At 32.5% G+C, this 24,366-nt stretch overlaps 3 non-coding genes across 3 annotated transcripts; 1 reads left to right on the plus strand and 2 right to left on the minus strand.

The window, feature by feature from the left end:
- Positions 1-12,980: 12,980 nt before the first annotated feature.
- Positions 12,981-13,052, minus strand: Trnam-cau (transfer RNA methionine (anticodon CAU)). The gene has a single exon. It is a non-coding gene; the product is annotated as a tRNA-Met (tRNA).
- Positions 13,053-13,908: 856 nt separating this feature from the next.
- On the minus strand, positions 13,909-13,980 carry Trnam-cau (transfer RNA methionine (anticodon CAU)). Its single transcript has one exon. It is a non-coding gene; the product is annotated as a tRNA-Met (tRNA).
- A 639-nt stretch (positions 13,981-14,619) lies between these two features.
- Positions 14,620-14,692, plus strand: Trnav-cac (transfer RNA valine (anticodon CAC)). Its single transcript has one exon. It is a non-coding gene; the product is annotated as a tRNA-Val (tRNA).
- The last annotated feature ends 9,674 nt before the right edge of the window (positions 14,693-24,366 follow it).

The following is a 24,366-nucleotide window of genomic DNA, read 5'->3' on the forward strand; positions in this document are numbered from 1 at the left end:
CTTTTGCCATCAATGTCTTTCTGTAGTAAAATAGCACAGTAATAAATAAATGTATCAGAATCTTTGGTGTCTTCTATTTCGAGTTCAATATAACGGGATAATATTAACTGATAAAACGTCGTCGATATATCTAAATGTCGAATTGAAGGCCACAGCATGGGACTTCTTTTCATGAAGAAATTTTTGAATAATTAAAATCTGTTTCGTATGAATACAGAAATAGGTCTTCTAATAAGGGGGCATTCCAACAGATTATTGGAAGACTGGTTTCCGAAAACTACATAGAAATTGTCAATGAGAAATTCAAGCATCTTTTTAATACCAGCTTCGGAGTACTTGTATATAAGTAGAATAAGAATGTTTTTTAACAACGTAAGTTTGTAGATGACCAAAGACAAGGTATGCATTAACGAGATTCATTTTTATTGAAGAAGCAGTTGTCTATAATGTCAAAAAGCATCGTCTGTAATTTAAAAGTTGTTTAACGTATTGAAAAGTCGTATGTTTTGATGCTATTAATTTTTGGAAAAAAAGGATTTTAAATTTTCTGAAAGTTCCTTGGAGTTAATAAGTATTCACATCTGATTAACACCACTTCTCGAATATGTTGTTGTACAGTACCCCTGAAGTTTCTCCTTCACTAGTGCTATTAATGTTTTCGAGAGGAGTAAAGAAAGAGGGTTGGTAGAACATTTGCTTAGAACCCGCTATGTATCTTTATTTGTAAGGATATTTTTTGAAGTTTAGGAATCTAGAATAAGTATGATAGTTCAAATTTAATTTGGTTGTCGGGAATACTAGGAAAAAAACATTGAAAATTGACATGTTTTTGAAAAAAATCCTTCTTAGAAAGGAAACTATGAGTATAAATTGGATTACCTAGTAAAGAATGAAATCCAAGTTCTTCTAAAATGCAATTATAATAATGAGCCTTACAAAGACAATGTAGTTACCCTTAGTCATCTGTGACCAGTATATATTGATCGTGTAATCTATCTTCCGTCAATTCTCGTTATCTCGAACTCTCATGTACAGAGAAAAAAACTTTGATATACTAGTATGCGAGAAATCGAGATATCGAGGCTAAAACGTAAAGAAAATGTGGTAGGGATTCCCAGTTTTCTACATATCCATGGTATTCGAGATCTTGAACTTTAACTTTTTTTTTTTTTTTTTTTTTTTTTTTTAATTTCTGAATTACTGAAACAGTAAAATAGAGATGATTCGTTTTAAACAATGAGTTTATAACATAAATGTTTTAAGTTCTTTTAGATTAAATCGACAATCCTCTTGTATAAAATACTAGTATACAGGCAAGTCATTATGATAGGTATACCCAGAAAGTAGCGTCAATAACGTGTTAAGCAAAGAATTCATAACCAGGTAGGTAAACCATTTAAAGTTTATTAGAGCTTTGAAAAAACAAGGGTCGGTATATCAATTACTACGACAAATACAAAATTATTCAGATCAGAATGTTTTTACATTTTGGTGACATTATAAATTTATAATCAATATTACTTTTTAAATATCTGTTGGTGAAATACCGTCTTATAGTATGCCTTTGAATTCCTATCTTAAAACCATCAACTTAATTGGTAAAAGGGTCACAAAAGCTATAAGAATTAAATGAAGCTGATTTTAAACAGGATATAGTTGCTCCTAACAAAGATTATGAACTTGTTATTGCCCAAGCATTTAATTCGGGATAGTCTTAAAATTATAGTAATCTAATTCCATCAACTCATTGTATAGAGGTAACTTGTCTGTAATATGATAAGCTACTGAAATTGTAGGAAACATTTTATCCGTCGAAAAGGAAGAATATTAATTGATTATTTTAAATAATGCGGCATGTAAAGCTTGGTGTAATTTACTTTAATTAATTTTGTTGATTTATTTTAAGTTAGGAGGATAAATAAATCTTATTAAATAGCTCAAATAAATGTTGTTCAGCAAAGATATGCATTTATTAAATTTTCTCTCGTTTTTTCAAATGGTATTCGAATAGATGTAATTTTCGCCTAACCATACGGGTATTTTACATTGTTAAAGTGGATATTTCATGTATTTCGAAATCCCGGTTTTCAAGGTTCGTATAGTTAGTATTTAGTATGCATTAAATTGTCCATGCACCATGCCTTAAACCTCCAACATTTCCCAAACACTATATTACGAATTTTAGAAAAACTGGAGTGCTGTTATCCTATAGCAAATATTTAAAAAAAGTATATTTGAACTTAAAAGTTTATTGTGTAACCATGTATACTAATAATCTACAGATTTAGACATATTTCTATTTATATAAATATACACGAAACATTGCGATTATAAGCGAAAAATTCTCTACAAATAAATGACTTGCATGTTTGATGCGTTCGTCGGAAAATTCGAATCCTTCCTCTTTAAAGTGTTTAATATTTGTACAGACTGTTCATTTGGAATTGTCAATTTGAAATTGAATATATTAACATTTTAATCTAAAGAATGAAAATGAATTAAGTGTAAATTTTTAATTGAATAAATCATAGTTGTGAATATCAATTCATTGGTATTTTTTTATGTTGTTGAATTTAAACCGATTTCATGATCAAAATTCCACGACGCGGCTCATTTTCAACGGACTAGGAACTAAATTCAACACCTTTGGTCTCAATATTCAAAATTCTACATTACAAGGGATCCAGGCTTTGTTCCGGAAAGGGGGGGGGGGGGGGCACCCACTCAAAAAAAAAAAAAAAAAAAAAAAAAAATAAATTAAAAAAATAAATAAAATAAAAATAAAAACTGAGAATTTTTTTGACAAAATTCTAAGATTTTTTTTACCATCAAGAATCAAGTTTCCCAAACCTGATAAGTATATTTCGCTCGCCCGCGTGCGTTTGTATGCGTGTGTGTGTGTGAGGGGGGTTACATGTAGTTGCTTGCCTTTACAAATATGCAGAAACTGTACATGTGTTATATGACTTTACTAATCATTTTTACTAGGGGTCAGTGTTTCGAATGGGTGTGTTTATTAACTAATAACTATATACACTTTATACTTCTAATAACTAAAAAACTCTCAGGGGAACAGGACCCCATACCCCCCCCCCCTAAATCCGCGCATACATATGAAAATAGGAAATAGGAACAACAGGTAATATTTGTTTTATAAAAAGAGAAAAATGCCAAAAAGATACATCTTAGGAAATTTTCATAAGCATGCCTGCTGATTCCCTAATCCTTGTCATTCCCATACATAAAAACTCGGGAATTCCAATTTTTGCTAACTTCAAAAGCAAGTAAAGCTATAGTTCGGTCAGATTCGGATAGAATATTAGATGGTACACATTATTGATATAGGGACTGCCTGGTTTAATTGATATAGGGACTGTCTTGTATAATTGATATAGGGACATTCTATCACTTGCTTCACCTTTCAGGTAGTTTATATAATTATAAAATTCTGAAATATCTTAAATTGAAAATTTTGCTTATCACTATCATCTTTATCGTCTATATGTATAAAATAATTTAAAAACAAAGCATTACTTACTTTCCCTCCTGCAGCAAGAAGGAAAAACAGTTTATCTGCACAGGATAAATAAAAATGATCGCCGACAAAAACAGCCACTCTTTCGGGTCCACAATCATTTTATGTTATAACTCTTTTATAACTCGCTGACACTTTAAGCTTTATTTTCTTCTAGCCAAAATATCCTGTTTCTACAAGGAAAAGCCATCCTTTAATGGTGAAGTAAGTTTATTTACCCCCAGAGCCCTCGTTTCATTTAAATCTCCTGCCTTTTTGTACACATATAATAATTATTTGACAGTTCATGAATTGTTGTTTTCCATTTTTTGCTTTGTGTACCTGCAGATAAAATCACTGTAGTTTTGTCCAAAGAGCACCAGAACAAGAAAGTGAAATATATTTGTTACAGGACATTCGTTCTATTACGTCCTTGACAATGTGTTAAATAGTTGAAGAAAATTAGTTTAGCGTTCGATGATCGTACCGCATCATTTCTCATGTAAACGAAGATCCATTAGCCAAACAAGCAGAAAAGGTTTGATGAAATTTGAACAGCCAAATACTTATGAAAGGCATTAGAAATAAGCTCAAACTTATCTAATTTTTTTCCAATGAACTTTATACACGTATACATAAAGGTTATTTAATCCCTCGACCTATAGTTGTTTACCTCATCAATTCTAACAATTTATCAAATTCAGCGGAATGTCGGCCCAATATCTGGCACCCCCTTCTTCCAAAAAGATTAATTTCTTTAATTTTAATGACTAATGGAATATTGAAATTGAAAATGAAGATATATATAATTTACAAGAAAATTCAAAGAGCAAGGATTACTAAGGGGCTTGTAAAATTCTGAGAAATTAAAAAAAGTTCAAGTTAATTGGATTAAGTGTAACTTATGTGTATCAATTGGACCTATGCTGACCACTAATCCATTAGTTATTGCCTATATATAATATAAAGGAATATATATGCAAATGTAAAAGAAATCATTTGATCCCACCATATATTTTATGCTGTTTTTTCAAGACTTCGAATAGGACACAGCCTCCAATCCAACATTCAAAAGACTGATGTTACCGTAATTTCTGTTACCAAAATCATTATACACGTTTTATTCTTTAAAAATATTATTTTTACTGCATAAATCTGAATGGTTTGCTGAATATCTTTTACTTGATTATATTTAACTTTATTATATACCCATCAATTTCCTTGTTTTTGTTACTGTTAATTTTACAGAGTGTGATCCGACTTTCCAGATCACCACACTGTGGTTTTCTGAATCCATATCACCCCTCTCTGAAACTGATGACGTAGTACACAGAAAAATGACGAATGCTTCGCGTCTCGTTTGATCTGATGATCCGCGCCTGTCAACTCGACGTGATACGGCTCCTCGGATCAAGTTACTGTTATAATAATATATATTTATTATATACCCAACTGTTTGTCACTCAGTTTTACTGTTGAATTTATGCAATCATGTGACGGTGTGATCCGACGTTCCGGATCACCACACTGTGGTTTTCTGAATCCATATCACCCCTCTCTGAAACTGATGACGTAGTACACAGATAAATGACGTTTTTATTCTCGCGCATCAAAAAGTTCCTTTACAAAATGGATTGTTTAATGGATAAAAGTTATGTAATTGATCCAAAAAGCTTCCTATTATTATATCTTGCTAGTTGGAAAGGGGTATATAATAAATTTATCATTATAACAGTAACTTGATCCGAAGAGTCGTATCACGTCAAGTTGACAGGCGCGGATCATCAGATCAAACTCGACGCGAAGTAAATAAATTTATTATATACCCCCTTTACAACTAGCAAACTATAGTTTAAAAAAAAACTTTTGAGATTAATCATATAAGATTTTTCCATTAAACAAAGCATTTTGTCAAGGAACTTTTTGATGCACATGAAAAATAACGTCATGTTTCTGTGTACTACGTCATCAATTTCAGAGAGGGGTGATATGGATTCAGAAAACCACAGTGTGGTGATCCAGAAAGTCGGATCACACCGTCACGTAATTGTACGAAATCTATACAGTAGAATTGAGTGATACACACTTGGGTATATAATAAGTTTTCAATATAGTTCCTTGCAATCGAGACACGGGAAATGGGTAACAGGTTTATACATGTGTTTGTATAATGTAGAGATGAGAAAAGAAAACAGTTCCTCTTTAGAAATACAAGTGTGTCCTTTTACCAAAAACTACCTACAGTAAATTTTTATTTTAATTACACAATTTTTAAATCACTGAACCACAGTATGCATTCTTCTCAGTCCTGTCCCTGGTATTACATCTAAATAAGAAAAAGTCACGAATCACTGGCTCCTGAGAGCACATTCTGTCAGAATATTTAACACTCCTAGGGACCATGGTAATACAATCTAATTAAAACTGGATCCTTTGATTAGAATGCTTGGTAATAATTCGGGGATGCAGAAAAATATATTGGTTCAATTACTCAATGTTTATGTCCTATTTCAAACATTTATATCAAGAAGATACTTTACACTGTTATTACCTTATTTAAAAAAAAAATACCCTCTGAGAGACAAAGATTACAGGTATAATAAAATTATAATGTTTTATTGAAATATGAACATGCATCTCAATATTATACAAATACAGCCCTTTAAAGAAATTGATCCATTAGATATATATATATATATATATTATAACAGTAACTTGATCCGAAGAGCTGTATCACGTCAAGTTGACAGGCGCGGATCATCAGATCAAACTCGACGCTTCGCGTCTCGTTTGATCTGATGATCCGCGCCTGTCAACGAGACGTGATACGGCTCTTCGGATCAAGTTACTGTTATAATGATAAATTTATTATATACCCCTTAACAACTAGCAAAATATGATAAAAGAAAAAACTTTTTGGATGAATTACATAACTTTTATCCATTAAACAAACCATTTTGTCAAGGAACTTTTTGATGCGCGAGAATAAAAACATCATTTATCTGTGTACTACGTCATCAGTTTCAGAGAGGGGTGATATGGATTCAGAAAACCACAGTGTGGTGATCCGGAACGTCGGATCACGTCGTCTCGTGATTGCGTAAATTCAACAGTAAAACTGAGTGACAAACAGTTGGGTATATAATAAAATGATTTCACAGGAAGCATACACCGTATCGACCTAGTACGAAATGCAAGGTCAATATACTTTTCTGTGAAGTTGATATATCTATGATTTGGGGGAATGAAGGGGATACGTTTGTTAGATTTTTTTCTTCTGGACAAATAAGGGACAAACAGAGTCATCATTGTAGAACTTGTAAGTTTTTAATCATATTTACCTTTAATGCCTGACATATAACTCACCTTTGGATTTTGCCCGATCTTAGTTTAGAAACTCAAGTCAATAAATAATAACAGTAACTTGATCCGAAGAGCCGTATCACGTCTCGTTGACAGGCGCGGATCATCAGATCAAAAGAGACGCGAAGCGTCGAGTTTGATCTGATGATCCGCGCCTGTCAACGAGACGTGATACGGCTCTTCGGATCAAGTTACTGTTATAATGATAAATTTATTATAAACCCCTTAACAACTAGCAAAATATGATAAGAGAAAACTTTTTGGATCAATTACATAACTTTTATCCATTAAACAAACCATTTTGTCAAGGAACTTTTTTGATGCGCGAGAATAAAAACATCATTTATCTGTGTACTACGTCATCAGTTTCAGAGAGGGGTGATATGGATTCAGAAAACCACAGTGTGGTGATCCGGAACGTCGGATCACATCGTCTCGTGATTGCGTAAATTCAACAGTAAAACTGAGTGACAAACAGTTGGGTATATAATAATGTATATTTCCCGTTACGTCACCAAGTAAAACTAAGAGTGCTATAAGAGGTCAATTGTTGCAATATTTTTCAAATTGCCCTTCATTGTCACAATATTATGTATAGCTGTTTTGACTTGTTTTCCTCACACAGTCTTTTGTGAACACTCGGTCAGCGATGTTTTAACAATTGTATACTAAGTATATGTACCTTGTATACATGTTATTTTTGGTCCATTAACAAGAATCATACACTACATGACAAATCTAATGTAACATTTTAAATTTCGAATTCACAGCTGATAGAATAAAACTTAACAAAACATATCCCTATCCCCCTCCCAAACCTTTCTGTATTTTGATAGTTGAAATGTATCAAAGGAATTCATTAAAAAATAATGTTCCTCGTAAAGAAAAAAAAATTCTTTGAGCAAAATTGTACCCCATTCAGTTAAGATTTAATTATGCTTATGTACACATACGTGTGGGGATGATTTGACAGGGCAATAGAGAATGGAATAGTCTGACACGTTTAATTATTGTATTTAACAATGTCCAAAATGTACTGAACCCATTAAAATGCCATTCACATCATTTTAAACTGGTGGTTTTCATTTCTCCCTATGAAATTTACAAAAGGAAATTATTATTTTGATTTCATTATTGTTATTTATCGTTCCTTTAACAGTGCAACACCCACAGATGATATGGATGAATGACCAAACAATGGAGAGCCTTGACAGAATTACCTGAGACCATCAGTACACCTATATACAGATCGATCCTCGACGATTTAATGTTTCCGAAATGACAATGCATGTACTTGGTATTTAGGTTATGGGGTCATAATGTTGGAAAATCCAACTGCAACACCCCTTTTAACCGCCACTGTCAACAGAAAAATACGATGTTGCTGGGTACTGTTTACCGAAGCGTGATTTCCATACAGAAAAGAAAAAAAAATGAAATGTTAACAGGGATATGACGTAGGTTAGAACATATAAACATGCATCGCCAAGCATGGAGAGATGTCATTGCCTTATTGACTTATACCCCATCATAGTTTTTATCCGATAAATCTCTGGTCCATAAAACCCAGCAGAAATAATTGACAACTAAGTGCACTAGTACAAATTGCTAATCTGTGATATTACAAGAAGAATGATAAATGCACTTTGTGCATGGAAACTATTAAGTTATAATTCCAGAGTAAGCAAATATAAAAAAAAATTACTTCAAGGATATTTGCTCCTTATTCAGGAATAATAACTCTTAAAATTATTATTAAAATGACTAAATCTCAAAATGATCGATCAAAGCATGAAACTGATTTTTTTGTGCAACGATTTTAATTTCATAGAGCTTAATATGATTCAAGGATGTTTGAAGCCTTAGAAACTTGTGTAAAAAGACATTTGCACCACATAAAAGCACAAAGAGAGAGAGAGAGAGAGAGAGAGAGAGAGAGAGAGAGAGAGAGAAACAATAACGACACATTTTAAGAGGAATCAAATTTCCTTTAATCTTTCCTTAGATACCAATGTTTAATAGCATGAAAAGTGATTAAAATGATCTGTGATATCTTACACTGATAACACATGCTTTTTACACTATGTATTTTATAACAATTGAAGTTAATGGAAGAAATAAAATACCGCATAAGTTTAAGAAAAAAAAAAACATTTTTTTTCCGAATGCCTGTATATCAATATTTTTTTTAACCAAAAATATATCTGTTGATCAATTTTCAATTAGGAAATACATACTTGGTGCTTCTATTCAAGTTTCCTGGAAATTTAAATTGAGATTTGATAATTTTCCTATCAAATATAGATAACTATAAATCTAACCTTTGAAGAAATAACATGGGAATATTCACATTACTACGTGAATTCAGTGACATTTTTGTATTTTCAATTACTTAATTACCTGCTGATTTTCAGAACATGAGGAAAAAACCTTCTTGAAGGTTCGTGTTTACTTCCGATAGTAAATCACCTTCGTTAATAAACGATTAAATAAAAAGTACTTTGAATGATGACATGGATGCAGTTGAATATGTTTCTTTCGGGGTTAGGGAGTGGGGATTAGGTAGCCCTAGGACAGTTTCAGTTGCTAAAGATGCCGCATATTTTATCTTGGAATACTATTTACTATTGCAAGCCGTTTGGAATTGATAAAAGTCTGCTTACATGTAAATAACAAAATTTAAAATTCATTAAATTTAGTTGCAAGGAACTGAGGGTACAGATTGTTCACATTTTGCATTAGTACGTTCCTAGGTGAACGAAGGCGAAACAGGAACTTATATACTAAATATTTAAGTCTAATTATTGTTTGAATGGACTATTTGAAGAAGCTAAAGCAGGTCCATAACTTAGATTCTTCAACTGTAGACAGGTAATGTTTGTGATTATAGATGTTGCCCAGCTCAGACTCTTTAAGCCGCAACATACTACGGAAGATAATTCCAGTGTAAAGACGAATAATGACCCCCTTAGAATTGCCCGGGTGTCATTTTTTGACGTCAAAAAATGACTCTCGATCATTATTCGACGTCGAAAAAATGACCCCAGGTCACTATTCGACGTCGAAAAATGACCCTTTTGTATGAGGCGCCGTTTTGGTATTTACTGCCAAAAAGTGATATCACCTATTCGAATAGGTGATATCACCTATTCAGTTGGTGTTATCACCTATTCGAATAAGTGATATCACCTGTTCAGCTTCTGAATAGGTGATATCACCTATTCGAATAGGTGATATCACTTTTTGGCAGTAAATACCAAAACGGCGCCTCATACTTTTGCTTGTAGAAAAAGTGGCATCACCTTTAAAGTCATTATTCGTCTTTACATCGGAGCAACCCGTCGGCTCATTAAACTTAAATGCCAACAAAGGTATTGGTGTCGTAAACGTTAGTAACATTCTTAATCATAAACAAGTTTAGTCTTGCATTCCACCATATTTTAAGTTGTAGTCTACATCCTGCATTTCCTACAGATATTCACCAACTGTTGCTTCCAAACTTTACAATTACAAACAACCCTTACAGTGCCTAGATACTGAACATCTGAAACAAAATCCTCTTAGGTGTTCTTGCTTTTCTTCTTCTTTCAACTATAGCCCCACCGGACACATCATCACTGATGATGTGAATATAGTCGAAATGACGCTTTGTCAAAATTGATTAAATGTTTTAGGAATGTATTTAAAAATATTGTTAGAAAGTTAAAAGGTCAAATAAGAACTATATATCCTTCCGTTTTCTCTATACCGGAAGTGAAAAACACAAAGAATATATGAACAATATTTTTAGCCGGGCTCATTGCTCGAAGAGCAATGGCCGGCTTATGTTACGGTGTTCAACCGGAAATATTGCTTCCTCACCGCCAAATCAAATACGAGTAAGAATATAGTACGTATGCTCAACCACCTTTGAGGCAATACAAACACTAAATTAAACAAATTTAAGTTAACTGATAAAGAATTTCTCTAAACAAAACAAAACAAAACATTAATGGTAATATACTTTCTCCATTTTTCTTCGATTAATTATTTGTTAGAAATATGCGAAAGGTTTTCACCAGATCTCCTTGTCTGGGTCACATAGGTTGTTACTAGGCTAACACTGATGCGGGGAGCACGTGACCTGATGTACACCTTGATGCAAAACTCCCCACTGAGGACTCATCTGTACATAAACGTTTGACCTTGCTGCATCATTGTTCATTTACTTAGTAAGTGGTATAAGACCCGAAACAATAAAAAAAAAATGTTAAATTCAAACTACGTTTTATGATTTTTTTTAAACATCTTATATTTATACTATATGCAATATATTTTTTGTGTTACATATTCTTCCAGTGTCTGAACTTGTTGTTGCTTATCTGTTATAACAATGCATGTTATGGTCTTTGTTCACTACTCAGTAAATGAGCCCGGCTCTCTGTACTTCTGAGTACTTTGATTTTGTTCCAGCTGAAAAGGCTTGTAACAATATCATCTTTGTTTGTAAGGCTCATTATTACAATTGTATTTTAGAAGAACTTGGTTTTAATTTTATATCTGGAAATTCAACTTACACTCACAATTCACTTTCTAAGGATGAAATAATTCTTCAAAATCACATTTCAATCTTTAAAATACTTTTAATTTCAGTGAACGAAAATGAGTTTAAACAACCATACCTATACTGGATTCCTAAACCTCTGAAAAATTCTTACTAACATAGATACATTGCAGGTTCAAGCAAATGCTCTACTAAGCCCTGTCCATACTCTCCACAAAAATATTAACTGCTGTGAAGGAGAAACTTCAGACGAACTGTGCTAAAGCATATTCTAGAAGTGATGTCAATCAAATGTTAATTCTCAAAAACTCCGAAAAACTTTTAGAAAATTTAAAATCACGAAGTTTTAGAAAGTCAGTCACATCAAAACGCATGGCTTTTCTATACATTATGCAACCATTTTCACGATAAATTAAAGACAAGGCTTTTTGGTATCATAGACAACTGTTTTTTCAATAAAAATATCAAAGAATGGAACTCAAATTTTCATATCTCGTGTTTGGTCATCTACAAAATTTACTTTGTAAAAATCATTCTGAATCAACATACAAGTACTCTGATGTTGATATCAAAAGGATGCTGGTGTTTCTCATTGACAACATATATGAGTCTTTGAGACCAGGTCTTCCGACAATCTGTTGGAATTCCAATGGGCACTATTAGCCGACCTGTTTTTATATTCCTATGAAGCAGGATTTATTTTAAAACTTCTCCATGAGAAAAAATGTTTTGGCCTTCAACTCTATATATTGAGATTTATCAACGATGCTCTAACAATAGTTATTTTCATTCATATGTCGATATATCCCAGTGAAGTCGAAACAAAAGAAACCACAGAGTCTGCCATATCTGCTTCATACTTGGATATTTTACTGACTACAGGCGTTATGGCAAACGAGATGACTTCAGGTTTTCCATCGTCCACATTCCCTGTTTATGTAGTAATATTAATTCCACAATCAACTGTATATAGTGTTTCCTAACTGATTTGAACTCAAGAGCACGTTCCAAGTACGATCAAGTTTTAAACAGACAGGCGACAGACAAATAAGTTGATTTTAACAGGTTTTCAATTATCTGTTTAAAGTCAGCATTTCATATATTCTATTGTCGTTATATTGACCTTGTTTCCAAACACAACCTATCGATGGGTCGTATTTTGACCGAACGTTTCCTGACAATTATGAGGCCATTTTTAACACCATTTTGATTTATACCATTTGATAAAATTTTAACTTAAAAAAGAAAAAACAATTAAAGAATCAAATCACTATCCTCAAATCTACTTGCAATAATGTTCATTTGTTTCTATTTTGTTAAGTACTAAGTTTGATGAGAAAATGTGTGAATTGTAAGACTCTTTTGCTTAATTTCTTTTTTGTCCATTGATGCAATTTTTTTTCGAAATAAGAAATATTTTAAAAAAAATCAGATATTGATAAAGATTAATTAGTTAACAATCATCTATCAATGGTATGAAATTTATAATTGTTGGAACTTACAAAATTCAAAATGTGGATATCTTGTCTTAAAAAGTAATAATAAAATAAAAACAGAATTTAGCAGAGCGTGGTTTCGATCCACGGACCTCTGGGTTATGGGCCCAGCACGCTTCCACTGCGCCACTCTGCTTTCTTTACTCTGACCAACGATTTTGGTCTAATATTTTATTTCCTCAATGTGAAGGTTGATTGCATCAGAACATTTTTCTGTGGAAAAATTTAGAGTTATCTCGCTTGACATTTAGCAAGCTGGAAATGAAAAATAAATTCTTTCGGAGAGAGAGAGAGAGAGGAAACATCCCTGGAATCATTAACCCGATATAATTCTTTTTCTAAACATTTGATAATTATTTTTTTCCATAAATTATACCTTCCGAAGTCTTTAAGACATTAAAGAAATTACATAAAGAATTAATATTTACCTATGATTATCAATTTACTGGACTGTAAATATTTTTCCAGTATATGGACTTTCGCTAAGAAAGCTTTACCAGCTTTTAATGTCTATTTTAATTCTCAATTTAAGTGCTTAACTCTCAGAATTGCAGAAATTACAAGAATTAATGCGGCTAACAGACAATGATTTCAATCAGATGAGCTGGTTTTAAATATACTTCTGAATTATGTATATATTTGAAAATGATTGTCTTTTGATTATTATATTTTTATGAATACAGATCTTTATAATTATATTACGTTTTTTTTTATTTATTTATCTATTTTCTTATTTGGGGGCATGAAGCATAAATTCAAGAGGTTTATTATGTTTTTAGTTTATTGAAGTAAACAGATATCATGATGGATTTAAAGTAAAAATAAATAGATAAATAAATAAAGACAGAAATAAAAAAATAAAATAATAAAGAAATAAAGAAAAAAAAAAGAAATAGTATCAAAGATGCCTTTGTGAAATGGAAAAAAAAAAGAAATCTTATCCGACGAAACTCAAAAGCATGGAATTGTTTGAATTTGTTGAAAAAATTAAATAGCAGAGCGTGGTTTCGATCCACGGACCTCTGGGTTATGGGCCCAGCACGCTTCCACTGCGCCACTCTGCTTACTGACCTATGAGGAAGAAGGTTTAATAGTGTTAAAGTTGGTATTGATTGCATCAGAAAATTATACAGCATGGAAAAAAGAGTTATTGCGCTTTAAATTAATTATTGGACAGATCAGAAACCCAGTCCTTGTTGGAAATTTCTTCTTTCGTATTTATAATTCATTCTTTGATTTTTGATTCTCAAACAAATTTGCAATTGGATTTGATAGCAAATAAATTAAGAGAGAGAGAGAGAGAGAGAGAGAGAGAGAGAGAGAGAGAGAGAGAGATTGTAAGAAATGATAAGTTTTTGTCCATGAATACCGTTATCTATATGTACTGGACCGATAAATTTTTACCATCATAACTAGCTCTCCTATCGTTTAGTATTTGTCACTCAGAGTGGCAGAGAGTGCAAGAGTTAATATGGTTCATGCGCCTTACAAGTTTAAAGATCTGAATTGGCAGTTAAAAAATTGAAAATGATCAATTCGCAAGAATTATATTTTTAGGAATACAGAACTTTATAAACTTAATTTGATATTTTTTTATGTGGAAGCATGAAATTTGCACTGTGAATTATCGTTTTATTTAAACCACTTCCTTTCACAGAGCGAGATCAATGTGGTATGCCCACAATCTATCCCAGAAGTCACCCGGTTCTGTAGTGTAGTGGTTATCACGTCTGCTTCACACGCAGAAGGTCGCGAGTTCGAGCCTCGCCAGAACCTAATCATTTTTTATAAACCCTTCTTTTTCAAGTGTAATGTTAGATGATGTTTCTTTTTAAAATTATAATGCGTTAAAGCATTAAATGTGCATTTTACATTATATTATGAAACTTAATCACCAATGTAATTTTAAATTAAAAAAAAATAACACCAGAAGATATATGCAGACATCTTTTTTTGTTGCTTGCTGCTTACGCTTAATCATGAACATGGTAAATTTGAATAGAAATGTAAATGTACTGCTAATTAAAGAATTATAACATTTGTAATATTGGACCTTTATTCACTGGTGAGGAAAAGGCCATAATCCGGTTTGAGTGAAATAGCAGGAAGAAGAGACTGCAACTGTGTTCGTTATGTTATTATATTTAGTGACGTATTATTACTTCTATATACGAGGTCATGCTAGACAAACCAGATAATTTAGAAACACATTGTGACAGGTAACATATGAAATGAGTTATTACATTTCTAGTCAGCTAGAGCAGTGCTTAAAAGGTAAGAAAATTACCTCATTTGAAAATGTTTCATAACAGGGTGAAAAAAGTTCATTGACAGGAATGTCTATTTTTTTTAAGGACGCTTAGTGCAAGAAGATTTTCCAAGGCATTACCATACATTTTCATTAAGTTTCGTTTGTGTGTGGGTGTGTGAGTAAGGGTGTGTGAGGGTGTGTGTGTGTGTGTGTGTTGCATTCACTTTTTATTTGGATGAACAGGTAGCGATGTTCCGCTGAAATAAGTAACCTTTCCTTCTTGTTTTAACCTCGGAATAGAAAACGGGTATGAAAATCTGGTTGAGATATATATTATAAGGTTTCCAATATCTCCATAATTGTAATGTTTAGTAATATTCGTCTTACGAAGCGTGACGTATAAAAAAGCTTGATAGTGTTTAGGATTCAACGGAGGAATCCCCATACATCTTAGAATTTATTATAATCTGTATCAAAAATGATGAAGTTTGGAAGATCGTTTAAATACATGTTTCTTAACCTGATTCTAAAGAAAAGAAGCGACAATAGATATTTGTGTGTGTTTGTGTGTGTGTGTGTCAGATTTAAGAATTTTCATTTTCATCCAGATGGCCAAGAAAGGGTAGAAAAACTACGCTTTCTACAAAAACCATGCTCACAGAACTCCTCTCACATTTTAAGCCGCAGGTAAATAATATTTTGGAATATGATTGATGATGTAGATATGGATTAAGTTTTCAGAATTAATTTTAATAAATGTACCTAAGGGCCGAAAAGTTGAAACACATTTTTTTTTATTATACACAAAAACCTTCTTTTCAATTTCCTGTCAAATATAATTAATGTTTCATCAAATTCTTTAATTTCAGACTGATAATGTATTTATCATACGAAACACTTACATAAGAGGCCCATTGGCTACATGCTCACCTGAGCATTTATACTCAATTTGATACATATATTATTATATTTCTGTAAATCTGAATAAACTGTAGAATTAATTTTGTTCTTCTTCGCTTACTATCCTGATACGAAGGATGTACCTGTACTTTGAGAAGGTATTGCTCAGTGACGACAACATCTGGTTTATTTATTAAAGTTGTTTGCATGTATTTTAGTTATTGGCATTTGCAGGTGATAACAATGCAAATTCATTAAAATAAACCAAAATAATAATAATGTAATAATAATTATAAGAAACAAAATAAGATATAGTAAAATAATAATAAAAAAAAAAAATGAAAAAAAGAAGCAAAACAAAATCCAACAACCAAACACAAAATGAAACGAAAACAAATTTTTGTCCATTATGTAAAAAATTGAATCTACACAATATACACATTAAAAGGACATTTGTGTTCTATTGTTCAGTGGTTATTAAGAAAGGTATCTACGTAATAATTTTACATACATATAAAGTTAGTCACGTTGTCTAATTTAGCTAAACAAAAATTAAACACATAATTAAAATTTTTTTATAAAATTTCACCAAAATTATAATTCACATATTTGCAACAAATCTGGGATATCATCGAAGCTTTCCAACTGGACAGTAACATAGGTCCCTCATGTTTCAAAAAGACAGAGAAAACTCTATGGCACTGTTTAAGGCAGATTTTGGTTATAATAAAGAATCAATATAAATTTTGATGAAAAGTTTTTCATTACCAATGTTCCAAGTTTCCTTGATACTTCTTATGATATACATTTAAAGTGGAACCACTTCAAGGATATGAAATTATCAACAGGTTATATGCATAAGTTAAACTTTAGAGAGCATATACATGTAGATACTTTTTTTCAACCAAATTATTCAATTATTCAAATTTTCATTGGAAAAGCTGCATTTCATTTGAACGTGCAGTAAAAAGAAGGACTTAAGGACGATTCAACTCGGAACAGTCAGATAAATCTCACCAAAGTCATATTATATGGCTCCATGTTTTAGTGCAATGCAATTGCAAGTACTTTATAATCATCATACAGAAAAATTTCCAGTGCCACCTGATGGATTATGGCAGATCCAACATCCTAATAGTAACCTTTGAAAATATGTAACTGGAAATTCCCTTCTTTGCTTGGGCTACTTTTGTGTAAAGCAGGTAAATTTACATGTACTTGCAGTTCCGATAATATATAGATGTAGGCTGAGTTTGAGCACCTATACATTTATTCGAAAATCTATTGAAAATATGCATGGACGTATATCTGCATGCATTACTCAATGTTACTTATTAGGCACAATGATCTAATTATATAAATAGCATTTGGTTTAGAAAATGATTCAGTTTGTTCACAGCAGATAAAACAATCAGTGTTACACAATATATAAAATAATACATTTAATTTACAAGACCATTAATATTATGTACTTTGAGGTCAACTGCAAGTTTCATGGCCGTAGGAACCGGGGGGGGGGGGGGCACGGGGTATGTATGGCTGTGCCCCCCAAAACTGAAATTGCTTCCTACGGGCCTGAGTTTATTATTTATGATAATATTTACTTATAACTTTGCATTGATATGTTACTAAATCTAGAAAAATATACCATACTATGGGCATTTGTGGGAATATTTGTGACATTTACTAAACATGTAGATTAATATTATTAATTTTTATACCTGCATGTGGCAGTGATGAGGTTACAAGACAGAATTTGAACATTTTCTTATAATTTAAATTATACGGAAGCCGGTAGGTGCCAGGTAGAAAAATATTTTATCTGGCGGCCGCCAGAAACTTATCTGGCGACCGCCAGATAAAATATTTTTTTCTACCTTGCACCTACCGGCTTCCGTAAAATTACATGTAAAATTTGATACAATAATAAATATTATACAGTAAATTAATGATAATTTTTTTTGATGGATTCAAAATTCCATTCAATAAATAAAGTTCATTGCTTACGTCTTATTACTATTCTCAATGCTTTGATTTTCTAGTAGCCATTGGTGCTATTATTATAAGAACATGTTTAGGTGAAAGTAATGGTAAAATGAGTGTTTCACTTGGGAGTTGGGACACGAGCCCTCTGTTTATAGGAGTGGGGCCCGTTTTACAAAGGAACTTACGGCTAAGATAAAAATTTTAGTTGATTGTAAAATCTAGAAAAATTAATGTTTACGTTAAAAATGAGCTGGTATAAAAATGTCGCTCTTAAAACGAATTTCAAATTAATGTAAAAGAGAAAGTTATTCGCAAAGTTACATTTTAATCTTAGTCGTAAGTTCTTTTGTAAAACGAGATCTTGGTCTCCAAGTCCCACAGTGAGATAGAACGACAAAGCGCTGAACCATGTTATAATAGTTTTTGTTTGTAAGACTCGTTATTAGTCCCCTACCGGTGAAACCGGAGGGGACTACGCATAGGTTTCCTCTGAGTCTGTCCGTCCGTCTGTCTGACTGTCCCTCTGTCTGTCTGTCAGTCTGTCCCACTTGGTTTTCCGCACTTTTTTTTTCTAAACGCTTGCAGATATTTAGCTGATTTTTGGTATGTGAGTATCTTGATGAGTTACAAATCAAGTTTGCATTTCTTTCCGCTTCAATGATTTTTATCGGAATTACGACCTTTTCAATTTTTCAGGGTTTTCCGCACTTTTTTCTAAACGCTTGCAAATATTGAGCTGATTTTTGGCATGTGACTTTACCTTGTTGAGTTATAGATCAAGTTTGCATTGTATTCCACTTCATTGATTTTTGACCGAAATATGTCATTTTCAATTTTTAACGGGAACCAGATTACACTTGCCGGTAGGGGACTAGTATTGCTAATGCAATACTCTCAGAATGCTTGTTATAATACAACTGTATTGTATTTTTAGAGGAACTTGGATTTAAATCTGCAAGTGGTAATCCAACTTATCCTGATAGTTCCCTTCCCAAGAAAGTGATTCTTTTAAATCATATGCCAGTGTTAAATATTTTTAATACTCTATATCAAATTGAATTTGAATTACCATACCTATATAACTTTAGTAGTACTGTAAAACAACATATTATTTGTGAAGTGGTGTTAATCAAATGAATCAAATTTAAATACTAAAGATTTGAAATCACAAAATTTTGCCAAACTCAAAAGCATCAAAACGTATGACTTTACATTTTTTACAATCATTACCCACGATAAATTAAAAAGTAGGCTTTTTGTATGCCTTGTCATGGGTCATCTGCAAACTTATTTTATTGAAAAAATACATGTATTCTGATGTGATAATCATGCCGGAGTTCCTCATGAATTATGAAGTCTTTAGAGGACAGGTCTTCCTACAATCTGCTGAAATTCCAACGCATATGGGCATTAATTTTACATCATTATAATCAGGTCTGTTTTTTTATTCTTAGAAAGCAGGACTTAGAAAAAGCCCTTCTACTTGAAAAGAGTCTCTTGGCGTGGTCTTCAACTTGACATTTAGATTTATTATACTTTCATGTAAATTAGTTAAATCTGATTCGTTGAAAAACATTTGTTAAAAAATACTATTACCCGCTGAATGATGAAGCCACGCCCTCCAGCGTAGCAACAGTCAACATTGCTTGACGACGGGTGATATTCCAAAAAAATAGTGACTGTGCAGAATTTATGCGCGCAAGGTTCACTGTTATATGTTTTCGTATAAAACAAAGGGTATCAAAAATCCCGTTTAAAGTCACCTTTTTGCAAATCTATGGTTGACAAAATGACCTTATTTCCAAATACAATCTGTTGTTAGGTCGAATGTTGACTGACGTCTTAATTTCACACAAATTATAAGGTCATTGTTTTCATACTAGGTTGTCTGCGGATTTTCCCCATTTATCCGACTATGAATAGAGGATTTTCAATGTTCTGTTGCTGGATGTGGAATTTATTTCACGAGTGGGACATGACTTTTTGAAATTTTCACGAGTGCGAAGCACGAATGAAAAAAAATATATAAAAAAATCCTATCTCATGTGTGAAATAAATTTCATTCCTAACTACAAAACATTAAATTTTCTGTTCATTACATTTCTTTAATTTTCCCTTTGCCTCTATCTTTTCTTAACACAGTGTCATAGACTGTAACGTCATAATTGAGCGATTGAGACGTCATATATCATCAAAATTGGTACCGTACATGATTTATATCTTAGCAGTTGTGAGATTGAAAACATGGTAACATAGATTTTAGCAACATATTTGGGAAGAAATTGGCAGTTTTAGTCTCTTTCAAGATGGTTTAGTTACTATCTCTATCTTATGATAAGCTAAAAATATTTTTTACTTACTTTAATATATTTTCACACTGTGACAGAATATCACTTTGGTGTCCTTTCACACTGTGAGAGAAAAATCGCCTTTATTCAATACATAAATCACAATATTTCACTGTTGAATATGTAATAAAAAGTAGTATACAGTGGGCATGATTGTTCAACAGAGGATGAATTCGAACTCCTCCATGGCACCTGATCCAAGCTCTGATATTTTAGGAAATCTTTGATTGCTTTGTTCGTGATTTGTATTGTATTATTGGACTTTTGAGTTTGGATACTGTCCGTTATTTTCAGATTTCCCCTAATATCATTTCATAGTTTCAAGCCTCTATGTCGAACTGTTCTCGAATAATGGCCTAGAATTTTTTTATTTGATTTCATTTGAAGAATTTTGTCAAGATAAAAATAATTGTTCAGTACATCTCATCTAATCCTCATTTTTCCATGTTCCAAAGCCTGAAGTCCTCATGTCAAAAGGTTTTCAAGTTATGGCCTAGACAATATTTCGATGAAGAAAATTGGTGTGAACACCCTTTTTAATACCACTTTTCCGAGTTCTTAATGTCACTGGGTCTTTTAGAAATGAGCCGGACAAAGTCAAATACACCGACGATCACCATTACATTTGTATGCAGAGTTTATCGCAGCTGAAGCAAAACTAAGCCTACTTAAAGTAACCTGTCGGACAAAAAACCTGCCAAATTCAGCAGAAAACCGTTTCTTTAACATGTAGACTAAAGCTAAAATTGGTACCTAAGCACACTTATAACCCAAAGACGCTTAACACCCATGGAAGGAAAATGTTAGTGGATGTAAGTGACAAGGAATATATCTGTTACAGTTAAGCTTGTGTTCTGTTATTTTCCAGTTTGTTTTGTGCTTGACAAGCCTCTCACTATTTTTTTCATGAAGGTATTTTACCTTGCTTAGAAACCAATTTCCTTTTTAAATGATGATAGTGGTTAACTTGAAATACATTTTTTTTAATTAGAACATAGCTTACCGATTCTTTTTTTTTTTGAACTCAGAATAGAGAAGTTGATCTAATCAGATGTTCCTGAAGAATATTGTATTTTGGTTTTTGTAAAAAAAAAAACAAAACAAAAACAACCCTGCTTGTAATTAGATTAAAGTTTATTTGTTATAATGCAATGAAAAACTCATGTAGTTCCTCGTGCTTCGGATAGTTTAACATCGATTCAGATCTGAATGGATTGCAATCTCGATTGAATTCGTCATTTCGCAGTTCTATTGTTGATACAATGACCTTATCAGCAAATAAAATTTGTCAAGTCAAAGGCTGACTGACGTTTTTCTTTCTAATTGTTAGGCCGTTATTTACACACTGAATTGTCGACGGATTTTTTCGTTTTTACTCGATCATGAGCACACGACGGGTGTGACCGGTCGGCAGGGGATGCTCACTCCTCCATGGCACCTGATCCCACCTCTGATGTTTTAGAGGTCCGTGTTTGCTCTGCCCCAAAATTTGAATTGTTTAATGGACTTTTGAGCTTGAATACTGTTCGTTATCTCCATACATTTCATTTCTAAATCAATCAGAACAGAAACAACATTTAAAATCTGATAAAATTCACTGAGAAATTAATATGATCGCCGAATGTTTCAAAAATTTTTTCAAAAAAAATGTATGTTTTGGGGGCTGACAAAATATTTGAATCCAACGTTTCTGTGGAACAACTGTATGTTTGTTCTGCTGCTAAGAATCGGTCACGGTAGCCTAGTATTAGGGCGTTATCTTCCTGATCGGGAGGCAGGGTTCAATTCTCATTCACCGAGCCACGTCAAACCTAAGACGTAAATATAGGCATCGACTGTTCCTTCGCCAAGCGCTCGGTACTATAGAAGCCTTTCGTAAGAGGCCTTAAAACCCTAGATCCCGGGTCACCGTAGGCTTTGCCACAATTAAGAGACATCACTGCTCAATGGCCCTGAGTAGGGAGTACATGAACACCGGTATATGGTGACGTCTCTATTCTCTATATGAATGAATAATTCTTGAATGGGACGTAGAACAACATTCAATCTGCTATAAAGCTATAATAATGATGAGAGAAAGTGTTGCAGAATTTACTCAATGAAAAGTAAAATTCATCTGGGCCTTCCAATAGGGTTGATTACAAATAAATGGCACATTCACAACCGAAGATTCCTCCATCCTGTAAAGACCTTTTCAATTTTAATAGATATGCCTGTCATTCCTTCTGTAAGCAACCAGTGAGTATTATATGTACAATATAATCATAGGACTTTAGTAGAGTTTATATTTATTCATTGACTTAGTTTTTTTCATTTCTCACAGAGATGTGCATACGTATGTATTGATCAGATAGACGGAATATACCATGGTCAAATTTATTTAAAATAAAATAAAAAACCAAACAAAGGCCTAACAATTGGTATGAAACATGTCAGCTAAAATACAACCCAGTGAAAGCATATATTTGCTAACAAGATCACTATAACATCCATACAAAATGCTGACTTTAAACGAGATTGTCGAAATTCCAGTGAAATCAACTTATCTGTCAGTAGTCTGAATCGGTTTAAAAATGATCTTACTCAGAGCATGCTATGGAGCATCTAATGAGTTGGAAAACATAAGCAAACTAACTGCAGACTACACATACATGTATGCTCCTGAACATTTTAAATAAAGTGAAGCCTTTAAAAAAATGTATACCATTCCCACCCCAATCCAACAAAAATGCCCAAGTTTCCTAAAAACCTTCTTTAGCTCAAATTACTAGTAATTGATATGGAATTATTATCTGAAGAAACATTAATTCTATAGCTTCAAGTACATGCTCCTTGTATGATCAATTTTTAAACCGAGGCTGACTACTGACAGATAATTGATGTTACAGGGATTTCAACAACCTCGTTTGAAGTCAGCATTATGGTTGTTATAATGAATGACCTTGTTAGCAAATATAATCTATCATCGGGTTGTATTTTGGCTGACTTGTTTCATATCAATTTTTAGGCCTTTGTTTTTTATACTGAATTTAACCATTAAATGTTTCGTATACCTGATCAATAGATAGGGCTCACGGCGGGTGTGACCGGTCAACAGGGGATGCTTACTCCTCCTAGACACCTGATCACATCTCTGGAATTTCTAAGGGTCTGTGTTTTATGCCATTTTCACAGAATTGTATTTTTTTAAATAGATTTTTTGAGATCGATTTCTGTTCGTTATCTTCACCTTATTTAAATCCATTATGATGTCATGATTTTTTTCCGGTACTTGAAGCTATTTCATAGTATGCAATTTGAAATCATATGAAATGTAATCAGGATACTCATTTTCATTCACTTATCAAATCTCAGAAAACTATATGCACCTCTCATATAATAGATCTTTACCTTGGCTTACATATTGCACACATGCATATAACTCAAACTGTGTCACCTTAATTGGAATAACATCTATGTGAGAAATTCATTTTACTTTCAGATTATTAAAGACTATAGGGTAGTAATAGTTACCTTTACCTTTTCCCATTAATCTGAAACGAAATATACTTTCGTTTTCAATATTTCATTTGAACGACACGATTCTACTTTCTTCTTTCGATGAGATAACAAGTTAATCGTCGACAAAGAAACCGATTTTAAGGATTATCAACATTTTGTTAAAAAAAAAAAATAGAAAAATCAAAGCAAGTCGTAGTATGTCTATCCGTTTTTTTAAGGTTTAATCAAAATAATTAAAACAATTCGTTATGTGTACTTTGAAAATTATTTTATGCAATATGAAATTATCCTTTCATTAAATTTTTTTCAAAGTACACGAAATATTTCCTAAAAACTGAATTTTTTCTCAATATATGTGGTTTCCAATAGCAGACAGCAATTTAACAATCCCTGGATAAAATGAAGTCAAATAATAGCTACTTTTTTTTTTTTAAATTTTGAAATGGATTTCAGATGGGCAAAAC

Source organism: Saccostrea echinata, unplaced genomic scaffold (assembly GCF_033153115.1).
Source record: "Saccostrea echinata isolate AGI-Se365-2 ecotype Australia unplaced genomic scaffold, CSIRO_AGI_Sech_v1 ptg000023l, whole genome shotgun sequence".
NCBI classification, from domain to species: Eukaryota; Metazoa; Mollusca; class Bivalvia; order Ostreida; family Ostreidae; genus Saccostrea; species Saccostrea echinata.